The sequence below is a fragment of the Balaenoptera musculus genome, chromosome 2 (assembly GCF_009873245.2).
Source record: "Balaenoptera musculus isolate JJ_BM4_2016_0621 chromosome 2, mBalMus1.pri.v3, whole genome shotgun sequence".
Classification (NCBI taxonomy): domain Eukaryota; kingdom Metazoa; phylum Chordata; class Mammalia; order Artiodactyla; family Balaenopteridae; genus Balaenoptera; species Balaenoptera musculus.
The window spans coordinates 160,265,817-160,277,832 of NC_045786.1; the positions used below are offsets into that span (position 1 = coordinate 160,265,817).

Here is a 12,016-nt window from a genome sequence, read left to right on the forward strand (position 1 = left end):
TTTTAGAGCATATGGCAGCAACATGTTCTAACAAAATCAGTGTGAAAATGTTCCAACACTGGAAGGAGAGTGTCTTAAGGAAGACTCATCTTTTTCTAATTTGCACAGAATGCCATGTGAGCAGCTTAACCCTGCCTTCCCCCTGGCACCACAAGATTATATAAGCATCTTCCATTCCACAGAGCCTTCATGGGAGGAACTAGGAGAGGTGGAGTATATTTGAAAGATTGAACATCTACCCCAAAGTAACTGAGTTAACCCAATGAGACAGTTTAAGCAGGAAGAAGTGGATATATCTTTAATTCACAAGGAAAATAATTTTTTGCACCCTGCTACCCAGCAAGTTGGTGATTCAGACCAGCGTGATCATTGTCTCTCAGATGCCCAGGTTTTGACTAAAGGGGGCCCACTGGAACAGAGAGAGAGGAAAACATACCTTTCTTTAAAATAATCTTGTCTACCTGTGACCTACAAGCCAGGTTGTCTACAGGTCCAATCACAAGTGCAATGGTTCTCAAACTTTCATGTTTATAAGAATCACCTGGGAATCTTGGTTTAAAAGATTTGTATTCAGTAAATCTTAGGTGGACCCTGAGATACTGCATTTCTAACAAATTCCTAGGTAATGTCAATGCTGCCAGGCCCTGGGTCCGGGTGTTGAGTTGCACAGTTTTAGAGTCTAGAAAGTGGTTCTCGGACTTTCACGTGCAACAGAACCACTTTGAGGGCTTGTTGAAACAGAGTGCCGGGCCCCTGTGGTATTGTGATTTATAGTAAGAAATATCTGGTCTTCATCCTCGTTTCCAGCACAGAGCTCCTAAAGCTCTTGTAATTTCCTAAGTGACAAGAGCACCAGGAGCATCTCGTGTTCTAATATTTGGCGTTTGACCCCATCCCTGAACCAGGGCTCCTGAAACCCTTGAAATTTCCTTGGTGATAGGAATTTTAATGAGGTGACTGGGTGGGCTCCTGAATGGCTCCTGGATGAAGGTTGATCACCTGAAAGAACAAGCCATGATTAGAAGCTTGGAACTTTCAACCCCACCCTCCTTTCTCTTGAGAAGGGAGAAGGGCTGAAAATGGAGTTCATAGTTCATCATGCCTACATGAGGAAGCCTCCATGAAAATCCCCAAAGTACGGGGTGTGGAGAGCTTCCCAGCTGGGCAACACATCCGTGCCAGGAGGGTGACACACCCCTACTCCACAGGGTCAGAAGCTCTTGTGCTCAGGCCCCTCCCAGACCTCGCCTTGTGTGTCTCTTTATCTGTGTTCATCTGTATCCTTCTCCATATCCTTTAGTAAACTGGTAAACCTAAGTGTTGCCCTGAGTTCTGTGAGCCACTCTAGCAAATTAATCAAACCTGAAGGAGGTTTATAGGAACCTCTGATCTGAAGTCCAGCTGGACAGAAGTTGTGGGTAACCTGGGCTCCTGCTACTTGTGACTGGCCTCTGAAGTGAGGCAGGAGCCGTCTTCTGGGATTGACCCCTTAACGTGTGGGATCTGACTCTCTCTCCATGTAGATAGTATCAGAATTGAGTTAAACTGGAGGACACCCAGCTGGTGTTGCCGGGAATTGCTTGGTGTGGGGAAAAACCTCCACACATTTTGTGACCAGAAGTGTCAGAAGTGGTGTTTTGTGTGAGTGCTAAAGAAGACACATGGAACACACATAGTAAAGGAAAAACTGGGTATGTTTTTTCTTTAAAGCCCCAATTCCCAGAGATTCGGATCCAGTAGGGTTAGGATGGGGTCTGAGAATTTGCATTTCTGACAAGTTTCCCAGTAACCCTGATGTGGGTGAGCTACACGCTGAGACCCCAGCTCTAATCTCATGCCACTCTCTCCCAGGATCTTCTTTGTCAATTACCACCTGCCAGAGAAAAACTACTGCCCCTCCTACAGTGAAGGTACAAATGTATACAGCCTGCAGGCAGGGAGTATATCTGTGGGTCCCTCCCACTCCCAAGGCCAGTCCCTACTTGCAGTTTACTAAGAGACAGAAATCATTAAGTTTCAAAACCTGTGTCCAGGTAGGTTTCTGGCTGTGCTTTCTAACTCGCAGAATTGAACAGAAGCAATTGGACTGAAAGCTGCCAGGTTTTAAGGGCCTGTATAGCCTTTCACCTCTCTGGTCTCACGGCACTGAGGTGGAGGCTACATTTGGTTCTTTTGCCAATAGTGCTCTCCTGTGTCTCCTCCACCAAGTCAGAAGCTCCTGGAGAGTAGAAACCACATTTTATTCATCTCTGTATCTCTTCCAAGCCTGTGCTCAGCTCCCTTGCTAGAAATGAACATAAAGTTTTGCACATTCTAGATGTAACAGGAATCATATTTAGAAGATATTAAACAGCTACACTTTCTATTCTCATATGACTGATGTTCTCTCAAAGCCCATCCATCATTAAAGCTCAGTTTACTGCCCAGGAACAAAGAGGGAGGTATCAAAGAGTCATAGTTCATGAAAGAAGATATTACTTAGTGATGTCCCACTGGGTAGAAAGCTGAAGCAGATATACCTTCTGATTCTAGGAGGAAGCCATGAGGTAGAGAAAGCTAGAGCAAGAGAGAGGAGAGGCCCCTGGGGTCAAATCAAGAGAGGTCAAGGAGGAAAGGCAGAAGCAGAGGGGGCTTTCCTCTTTGGGGCCTGAGGAGGAGACCACCTTCAGAGAACTCCTGAAAAAAAAAAAAAAAAAGAGAGAGAAAATGGCAACAGAAGAGAAAAATAGACATGGTAGTATGCCATGAGGATGCAAAAAAAAGGTATCTGGGAACAGTCAGCTCAGGTGGGGCATGGAAGGTATCCAAATGGGTCTCTTGTTTAAGGAATCTTTCATGTCTTGTCATATAAATTTATAAAGGTCTGTACTCCTGATCTGTAATTCCAAAACCCAAAAAGCTCTGATAACAAGGTTTTTCATAAGCTTGGTGACAAAATTCACCTGCTTGCACATCCAACGTGAACTGACATTGAATCTATCCCATTTAGTGTGAATATTCTTTTTTTTTTTTCTTGCTGTAGAAATATTAACGTGTTTGCTTGTTTGGGGGTAGGGTGCTGCCACAGACCCTGCCTGGGGTTTATGTAGTATGGTATATGCACTGAATTACCTTTCTAAAATCTGAAAATTTCATAATTCTGAAACACCTGGCCCCAGGGGTTTCAGATAAAGGATTGTGGATCTATCATCTGTTAAATAATTTAGAAGGTATTACTTGTTTAAAAAAAAATGTGAAATTCTTTTGTATTCTAGACAGTTTTTCACTTTGTGTATTAAATTTTTAAATTAAAAAAAAAAAAAAAAACATGCTCCCAGAGGTGGAAAGGTATGGAAGAGTGAGGCGGGCAGTGGGAAGAGCGGGGGGAAACTGACCCTGTGGCAGAAGCTATATGGTAGAAAACCATAGACCCAGGATGGAGGGAGGTGGCTGAGACCCAGAGAATCTGCAGCTTTAGTGAGGACCAAGGTAAGGGAGAAACACTGGACCCCAGGAGGCCACCACATCGCAAGTCATGCTGACTGCAGTGTCAGCCATTTCTACCAGGAGGATCCCCAGTGGATGGACAGGACATCATCTCAAAGACTAGAGGGGACCAGAGGACAGCACCAGGACCCGCAGGTGGACATCACCCCTTTCCTCACCACCAAGAGGACAGCTAAGCTTCCCTTCCACCCAGGAGTCATCGTGTGGATATCTAAGGTGAGTCCTAAGAGGAAATAAGAATCTTGACTTTGACTGAGTATTTATCCAAAAGATACTAAACAAATCTCTAAGAGAGTGTTTAAGCAGCAGAGCCTGAAATACCCTCAATGTGCAAATTTCCGTTTTTTCCCCACCTTTAGTGGGAATGGGGGGAGAGGATGCCAATAGTTTCTTCTCCCCATCCAAATGTCCATATAAAAACGTGTCCTTGAAACTCAACAAAAATGTGACAAAGTGTGCAGGATTTTGCTGTTACATTCATTTTGTATAAGCCTAGTTTATTTAAGCTAAAGTTGCTTCCACTGGAAAATAATAGCAGAAAATGGAGCTACTGGGAACAGCCCAGAAACAGTATCCAGGACACTGTGTGTGGCAAGATTGGATGGATAGATAATAAGCAGGATGACCTACTCTTCAAAAGTTTCCTTCCTCTTTACTTCAAAACTCATTTCCACCCCACCCCCCGGCATTCATCTGTTGAAATGAATTGTCCCTCCCAAGGAGGATACACATAAAGATAGAATGCTAATAACCACAATACCTAGCACCTCAGCTTACTTACAGTAGGCATTGAATATTTATTTGGTCATTCGATGTGCTAATTAGAGTTGAAGAGAGATATCATGAAAATTACGTGGTGTACTTGGTTGATTTAAAGAAAGGAAGACAAGATGAGAGCTCCTAGGAATATCAATGGAGCTAACAAGGGCTGGGTATGGTCGTTCTCTGTAGTAGCTGCTATTGGATGGAGAGCAGGGTTACCTGTCTGCTGTCCTAGATGTGCTGGGAACAGAGGATGAGCTCGCTTTGAGACATGACTTTCCTCTTAGTTCCAACTGAGTTGGAAGGTTGACCTCTTCTTCTCTTTCTCCATATTCTGCTCTAGAAAGGCATTTGAAGAACATCTAGAACAAAATCCTCCTATTATGGATGAGGAATCTGAGCTCACAAAGGTAAAATAATTTACACAACTTCTAAATGACAGAGACTGAAATAATTTTCACGTCTCCCAGATCAGGAGGTTTTTCCTTTACTGCAGACTCTTCCGGATGCAGGCAACAAATCAAACTGTCAGAGGGGGAAAAAAAACTTATTGGCCCAGAGAAGTAAAGTCCAGGGGCAATTTCAGGTATGGCTGAATTCAAATGCTCAACTCAGTTTGCCAGGAAGACATATTCCACCATCGTTCCTTTCCACCTTTTGCTATTTTGGCTTTTATATCATGTCAGAGATGGCTACTGGCATCTCCAGGCTGAGGTTCCACAACTTAGAAAATCCAGTGGGAAGAGAGAGTCTCTTTCTTGACTCGAGATTCTGGTTCCCCTGCCTTTGTTCCCTACTTTAAACGAGTCGCTGTGGTTAGAGTTTCTCTCATAGATGACACATGCTCCTGGAGTATAAGACAGTCACACCCTAAGCTCAGAGACTGAAAGGAGAAGAGAGAGTGGCTTCTCAACGGAAAATCAGAATACTGTTACCAAAAGGAGGAGGGAAAAGAGTGTTTCTATGACAGCATTCTTCTAGGCTATGTGGTCCAGATACACCTGTGACATCAGACACACACCTTGTATTATTCTCAATTGAAAGGAAGGTTAGTTTATTTAATCTTATGAAAGGGGAGAAAATGGTCTTCTTTTCATAGAGAATAGACACCTTGCACAACGTTCACTCTGGAAGGTAATGTCAGGAAGGATCCTGGCAGGCAACAGGGGCTCGCTCCAATTCAGATAATCTAAGAGAGTTTAATAAAGAGATATTTACAAAAGCAAAGGGTGTAGGGGAGGTACAGAGATGGTGCAGTACCTAGGGGTAGAAACGTCTGGGCTCCCTGACCCCACTGGCCCTGAAGGGGCAAGAGGAGGGGGTGATCCCTAAACCAGGAGGCACAGAGGACTGTCTGGAGAGGGCAGCTGGACTGAAGCTGTGACCTTTAGTAAGGATACAGCCTCAAAATGGGAGCTGGGGAAACAACAAATTCCCAAACCTTCGTCTCCTGCCTCCCTCCAATTTTCTGCAGAAGGTCTCTATTGGGTGACCCATCCGGAGGCCAAAAGCAGGAATCTCATCATTGTGGATCATAAGGTCAGCCTCTCAGAACACAATGCTGGAGAGACAAGGGTCAAGATTGGGTCCAGAGGAGGAACAGACAGTATTCCGTTTCTCAGTTACATTTGCACTCTATTCATGGGCCATGAGATGTCTGACTGTATGCCCTTGTCTAAATTCCTATACTGCAGCATTGCCCGCTAAACATCTACAATTGAAATCCTTTGAAACACGTGGGATTGTGAACATACATGACAACAGCAACAGTGAGGTCCACTGGGGCTTCATTTTGGTTTGGGGTAATAAGACTTGCTCGGGTGTTTGTTCCTTTGTTTGCTAGCTTTGTGGCCTTGAAAAAGCCAGATAATCTCTCAGAGATGGAGTTACCTCATCTTTAATATGAAGATAATATTTCCCTTGCCCATCTGATGGTATTTGTCATTCAATACAAATGAAATATTAGCTATAAAAGTGTATGGGCAATGACAAAGTACTAATTTCATATTGATCATTTCAGCCTTTGTATGTGAGCATAGGTAATATAATATGTTTTATTTATGGCTGTGCAGTTTTGTAATTCTAACATCAGGAAAAGTTCTAAAGTGCATTTGATGCATTCTCTATGTGGCAGTATATTTTAACCATGTGAAATTTGAAATGAATTAATGAGAAATTAACCTCCAGTTTACTCCAGGATTGCATTGAGGAAATAGTTTACTGTGATTCTGCTTATTGCTGGGGGAAAATAAAAAAGGTTAATCAAGCTTTCTACCTGACAAGTGAGTCACTGTGCTTATTATCTGTTTATGAGTAGGCAAAAGCACAAAACATCCTTGTGTCCCAGTGAGTTCTGCAAGTCCTTTAAAAACTGTACATTAGCCATGGATCTTCCTGCTAATTCTCCCCTGCAGTTTGCTGAGGATATTTTTCACAATATAACTAGGCTTATCACAATTTATTTCTTCACTGCTGGCTCCTAGGATGATTGCCTAGATTTTCAAACCCCAGATTGGAAGCTGTGGTTTGATATAAACTACTTTGGAGAAAATGGACACACTCCCCTCATCCCCTCTTACCTCCTCCCTTTCTTCTCAACCCCCATCCCTCTATGAATATTCTGGTTCCTAAGACTCTTTTGATCAGATTCCCTTATTGTCCCAGTTTCGTGAGAACTCATCAGTGACAGCTTCCAGGGGTGCACTGAGAGTGTACTATGTGTTGAGAACTCTACATCCAATATTTTACTTAATCTCCCCAATATCATATGAAGTAGGTGTTATTATCTCCATTGTACATGAAAGGACTGAAGCTTAGAGAGGCTTACAGCAGAAGAATTTGAATCCAGATGTCTGAGTCCAAAGCCTGTGACCCTAACCACCATACTGTATAGCCTATCTGTTTCCATGTTGTTCTTTCTCTCACAGTAAAATCCGACTGATCCTCATTGAAGAATGGGTCTTACTTGGGTCAAGATGCAGAGGGAGTTTTATTCTTCTCATTTCAGAAGACACTTATGTACCCATTGCAGATACTTTTTTGGGAAAGGGACAGCCACTATCCCCTGAGGACCCCACGTTAACAGCTGAGAAGGGAATAGCTGTATTGAGCTGCTGTTCTCTGTTAGTCACCATGAAGTGTAGATTCTAATTATTGTGATATCACATAAAATTCAAGGCCATCTGCAAGACAAATGGTCAAAAGGCAGAGTGCTCAGCTTTGCAATATACTATTGTGGTAAAAATATAACACAGGATTTTTTTAAATATAAAAAATGTAGGAGAATGCTCAGTGACTGAGAATCTATATATGGAATTTAATCTATTTTTCCTAAATGACGACTATAAGAGGTTAAGCCCAATGATATAAACTTTACCTTGCTAAATTTCCCCATCAATTTCATGCTGTTCATATTCCATTTCTTTTTACTTCTTAAGCACATTGGAGAAGTATATGAGAAAAAAATGCACACTCATCTTTTTAAATGATATAAGAGATAGTGAACAATTTAATAGAAAGAAGAGAAAAACACTCAACTCATTTATTAATTCTTTTAATGAATTTTTGTCAAGTGCTTAATTTTTGCTGGGTTCCAGGAGTACTGGGAAGCTTCTAGTCTAATAGGGGATCCAGGGACAAGCAATGTAATATAGTGAGTATTACAGTAAGAGTTAAGTAAGAAGAGTGAGTGGGCATGACCGCTACTGACTCAGTCTCAGAGGGTCTAGGAAAACATCCAAGAGCACTTGCTGTCCCCTCTGAGACCTAACGGCTGAGTCGGCCTTAATCAAGCTGGGGAGGGTGTTTCAGGCTGAGGTGCAACACAGACAAAAGCCTGGCTCCAGTTTAAGGAAATGAAAGTAGTTCAGCGCTGTGGGCACTGAGAGGGAGGAAGTGAGGGCAAAAGATAAAGAATGGAGAGAAGCAGAAGCTAAATCTTACAGAGTCTCTTAGCTCCGTTAAATAATTTGGACTTTTCTATTAAGGTCAATAAGTAGCTATTAAAATTTTTAAGCAAGTGAATGACACGATCAGATTTGTGCTTTAGGAAGATGATTACTCTTGACTCCAGGTCCCAGAGGACACTTGTCTGGGTTGGTGTGCTGGTGCAGTGACACTGACCTTCACCTCTGAGGAAGCTGAGCCTTTGTTTTCCTTGCCTTTGTTGGGCCATAGATGTTGCAATACAACTATGTTTAGACTCTACATACAGAAAACCCATATGCAAATAAAATATCAATTCCTGTAAGGACAAATTTCTGTCTCCCCAGAGTGGAAGATGTCTGTTGTAAACAACCTGCTACCAAAAGCCTGGCTGATCTCCTTGGTCTCCGCTGCTGGCAGGTTGGGCATTCAAGAGCAGCATTAGCTAGATCAGTGGCGACCCATCAAGGCTCTGCCACACGCCCACTCTGTTCTTGCGCCTTTTGTCCAGCACAGAATCATCCTTCCCCACTGGTCGTTGAGAGACCTCTCTGCAGTGGATGTTCCCTGGGGGACAGTAATATCTGCGTACTTTGTGCCCATTCCTATAGGTGAGTCTACATACCTCTTCCCCAGACTTGCTTGCCCCTAGTTTTCCAGTCCTTTTCCTTCCAGACGCAAGGCCAATCATCCACACAAAATGGGTAACCAAGCTTACTGTTCATCACTTTCTTACTGAGTAATTTCCTATCTCTCCCTTGACTAATGGACAGGTCTAAGGTGCAGTTTTTATGTCTTCTCAGGGGATGGACACACAGAATTGAGCGATCAGTCACACCTAGTGGCAGCCTGCTTGCTAACAAATCTTCATATTGGCTCGCCTTACATCTGCTTTCCCCTTGTCCTGATCTCTGGGATTATTCTCAAACCTTTAAGCTGTGCTTCCTAGGGAGCCCAGGCTAAATGGTTGGCATCAGGAGTGACCCTAGAAATCAAACCATAAGAATGGGATTTTCAAATTTGATTACTAGTGATAGTTACTATTACCCTGCACTGGGTGCATCAGAGTTGGTTGAATATTCATCCAGGCTGTAAAATTTTAACTGTGACATCACACCAGTGACAGCTATAAAGAAAGTGCCTAAATGTTCTAGATTCCTTTTCCCATTCTCACAAGCTGGGAGTGCAATGGGATAAATTACTATGTTGTCACACTCTTCTGAACAAATGGAAGGAAAGCTGTTGGTGATCGGGGGATAGCTGAATAGGTGCTGTGGGTGCTCTGGTGTATTAGTTCCCTGTGAAATATTTCAGCATTTCTTCTTCCTGACGATTTGGTAACTGATGGCATTTTCCGCCTTCATTGATTCCATGCTCTAAATCAGTGAAACTCTACCCTGATGTGTACAACTGAATTGCCTCAGTGCTTAAAAAAATCAATGTATGTATGGACTCCATCATTTAAATCAGAATCTCTAAAAGCGGGGCCCAGATATCTGTGTTTTAAAAGCTCCTCACTGGGGCTTCCCTGGTGGTGCAGTGGTTGAGAATCTGCCTGCCAATGCGGGGGACACGGGTTCGAGCCCTGGTCCAGGAAGATCCCACATGCCACGGAGCAACTAAGCCCGTGCACCACAACTACTGAGCCTGTGCTCTAGAGCCCGCGCTCTAGAGCCCGCGAGCCACAACCACTGAAGCCTGCGCGCCTAGAGCCCGTGCTCTGCAACAAGAGAAGCCACCGCAATGAGAAGCCCGCGCACCACAACGAAGAGTAGCCCCCACTCGCCGCAACTAGAGAAAGCCCGCACTCAGCAATGAAGACCCAACGCAGCCAAAAATAAATAAATAAATAAATAAATAAAATCTATTAAAAAAAAAAAAAAAAGCTCCTCACATGGTTGTAATGTGCAGCCAGGGTCGATGACAGCACTTCCAGACCAACAGAGAGGGGAGGGTGGAGGGTGACTTACATTCATTGAGCAAGCACTGCCATTGGCATCTTCCCTTTTTATACATATGCAGTTTCAATAACAGTGATATGGGAAAGAGTAATCAGATTTCTTCTTGAAGGAACATGCCAACAGTTTGGTAGAAATACTTATATTTGATGCTTGGGGTAAAAGATGAGTCCTCCCAAGGGCATGTTCAAAACAAAACTGTTTCCAAAAATCGCAGGCATGTGACAAGGAGAGGAATTGGATGGCCTTTGTGGGACTGGGAAAGAGAATGTAAAGAAGAGGGATAGGAAAGAATAAAGCACAAAGTAGCCTGCTGTGAGCCTCCAGATCTTCCACGACTCAACTCCCAGCGCTTGGGGTTAGGACACCTTGTTGACACAGTAAGTGTTAAGGTTTCTGCCCGGGTGACATGGTCGGTATGAAAACAGGAGCTGGATGACCAGGAATGTCTCTCCCAAGGTCTATGTCTCAATGTGATAATAGCTAATATTCACTGAGAGTAATTTTAGACATTCAGGAGTTGCAAAAAGAAGTTGAAAGATGCTGTCTGTCCCATTGTGACAGAAAAGAACCTGCTGATGTCAGGAGATCACCTTGGTGATGGGCTCACAGCTAGCGCTACACTTACGGGGCTCCACAGAGAGCCAGTGGGACCAAAAATGCCCCTCCAGGGTGCTAAGCTCTTGAGAGTAATCATGAACCAGCACTTCCCAAAGGGTGTTCTGTGGAACTGGAGTTCTACGGATGTTAAATGAAAAAAACGTACAAGGGTTTTGTGGTCAAAGATGTTGGGCAGAAGGGCTAAATGAAAGGTCTTCCAAAGCCTTTAGTTTGCTAAGTGAGCCTGGTGAGGGTCCAAGAGGGGAAACAAGACTGCAGCTCTCCTGCACGTTCTCATGAAATACCTCAAAGACCCCAGTTCCCTAAGACTCATTTTGGGAAACATTCCTACAGGCCTATGTATGAATGACTGATGACAAATAGATGTTTTGGCAAGAAATGAACAGATATAAGTACACGCACTTATACATTGTAAATTTGCCTTCTTTTTAAATCAGAAACAAAAGTAAGTTGTTTTTCCTTTTTCTAGAAATAAGCCTTCATCAAAACAAACTGTTAGGCCACAGGAACTCACTGGGCGTTTCCATTACCGGTGTCTCGCCACAGGAGCTATCTATTGAAGACAACGTCTGGAAGCTTCTACTTTGTCATTGTTGGTCACCATGATAATCCAGTCTTTGAAATGGAGTTTTTGCCAGCTGGAAAAGCAGAATCCAAAGACGATCACTGCCATCTGAACCAGTTCGTAGCTCACACTGCTATCGACCTCGTAGATAGAACATGTGGCTGTCAAACAACATGTACCTGAAGACGGGGGACAAGTTCAGTGAGTGGTTTGTTTCAGCATTCGTCACTGTGGGTCATATGAGATTTATTATGCTGCATGACGTCAGGCAAGAAGACGGAATAAAGAACTTCTTTACTGATGTCTATGATTTATATATAAAGTTTGAAATGAATCCATTTTATGAACCCAATTCTCCTATTTGACCAAGCGCATTTGACAGAAAAGTTCAGTTTCTTGGGAAGAAACACCTTTTACCCTGAATGCAAAAAATTCGGAAGTCAACAGTGTCACTACAATAAGGTATACTCAGGAATGTGTACATTGTAAGTAACTTGATTAAACAGCCTGGAAAAGTTTTAGTTGTAGTCTCAATTTATCTAAACCTAATCAAATTGCTTTTATATTTAAAAATAGCATATTCAGTTTCTTACGATTATCAACAGATTGATATTTGCTTGTGAACAGTATTATTTATGAAGAGTTCTTTATCGGTAATCTTGAAATATTTTTATTTTAAAAATTGAGAATAAGCTTTTGA

The 12,016-nt window shown here is 42.9% G+C and overlaps 1 pseudogene; it reads left to right on the plus strand.

The window, feature by feature from the left end:
- Positions 1–3,561: 3,561 nt before the first annotated feature.
- Positions 3,562–11,738, plus strand: LOC118889938 (annotated as a pseudogene).
- Positions 11,739–12,016: the final 278 nt, after the last annotated feature.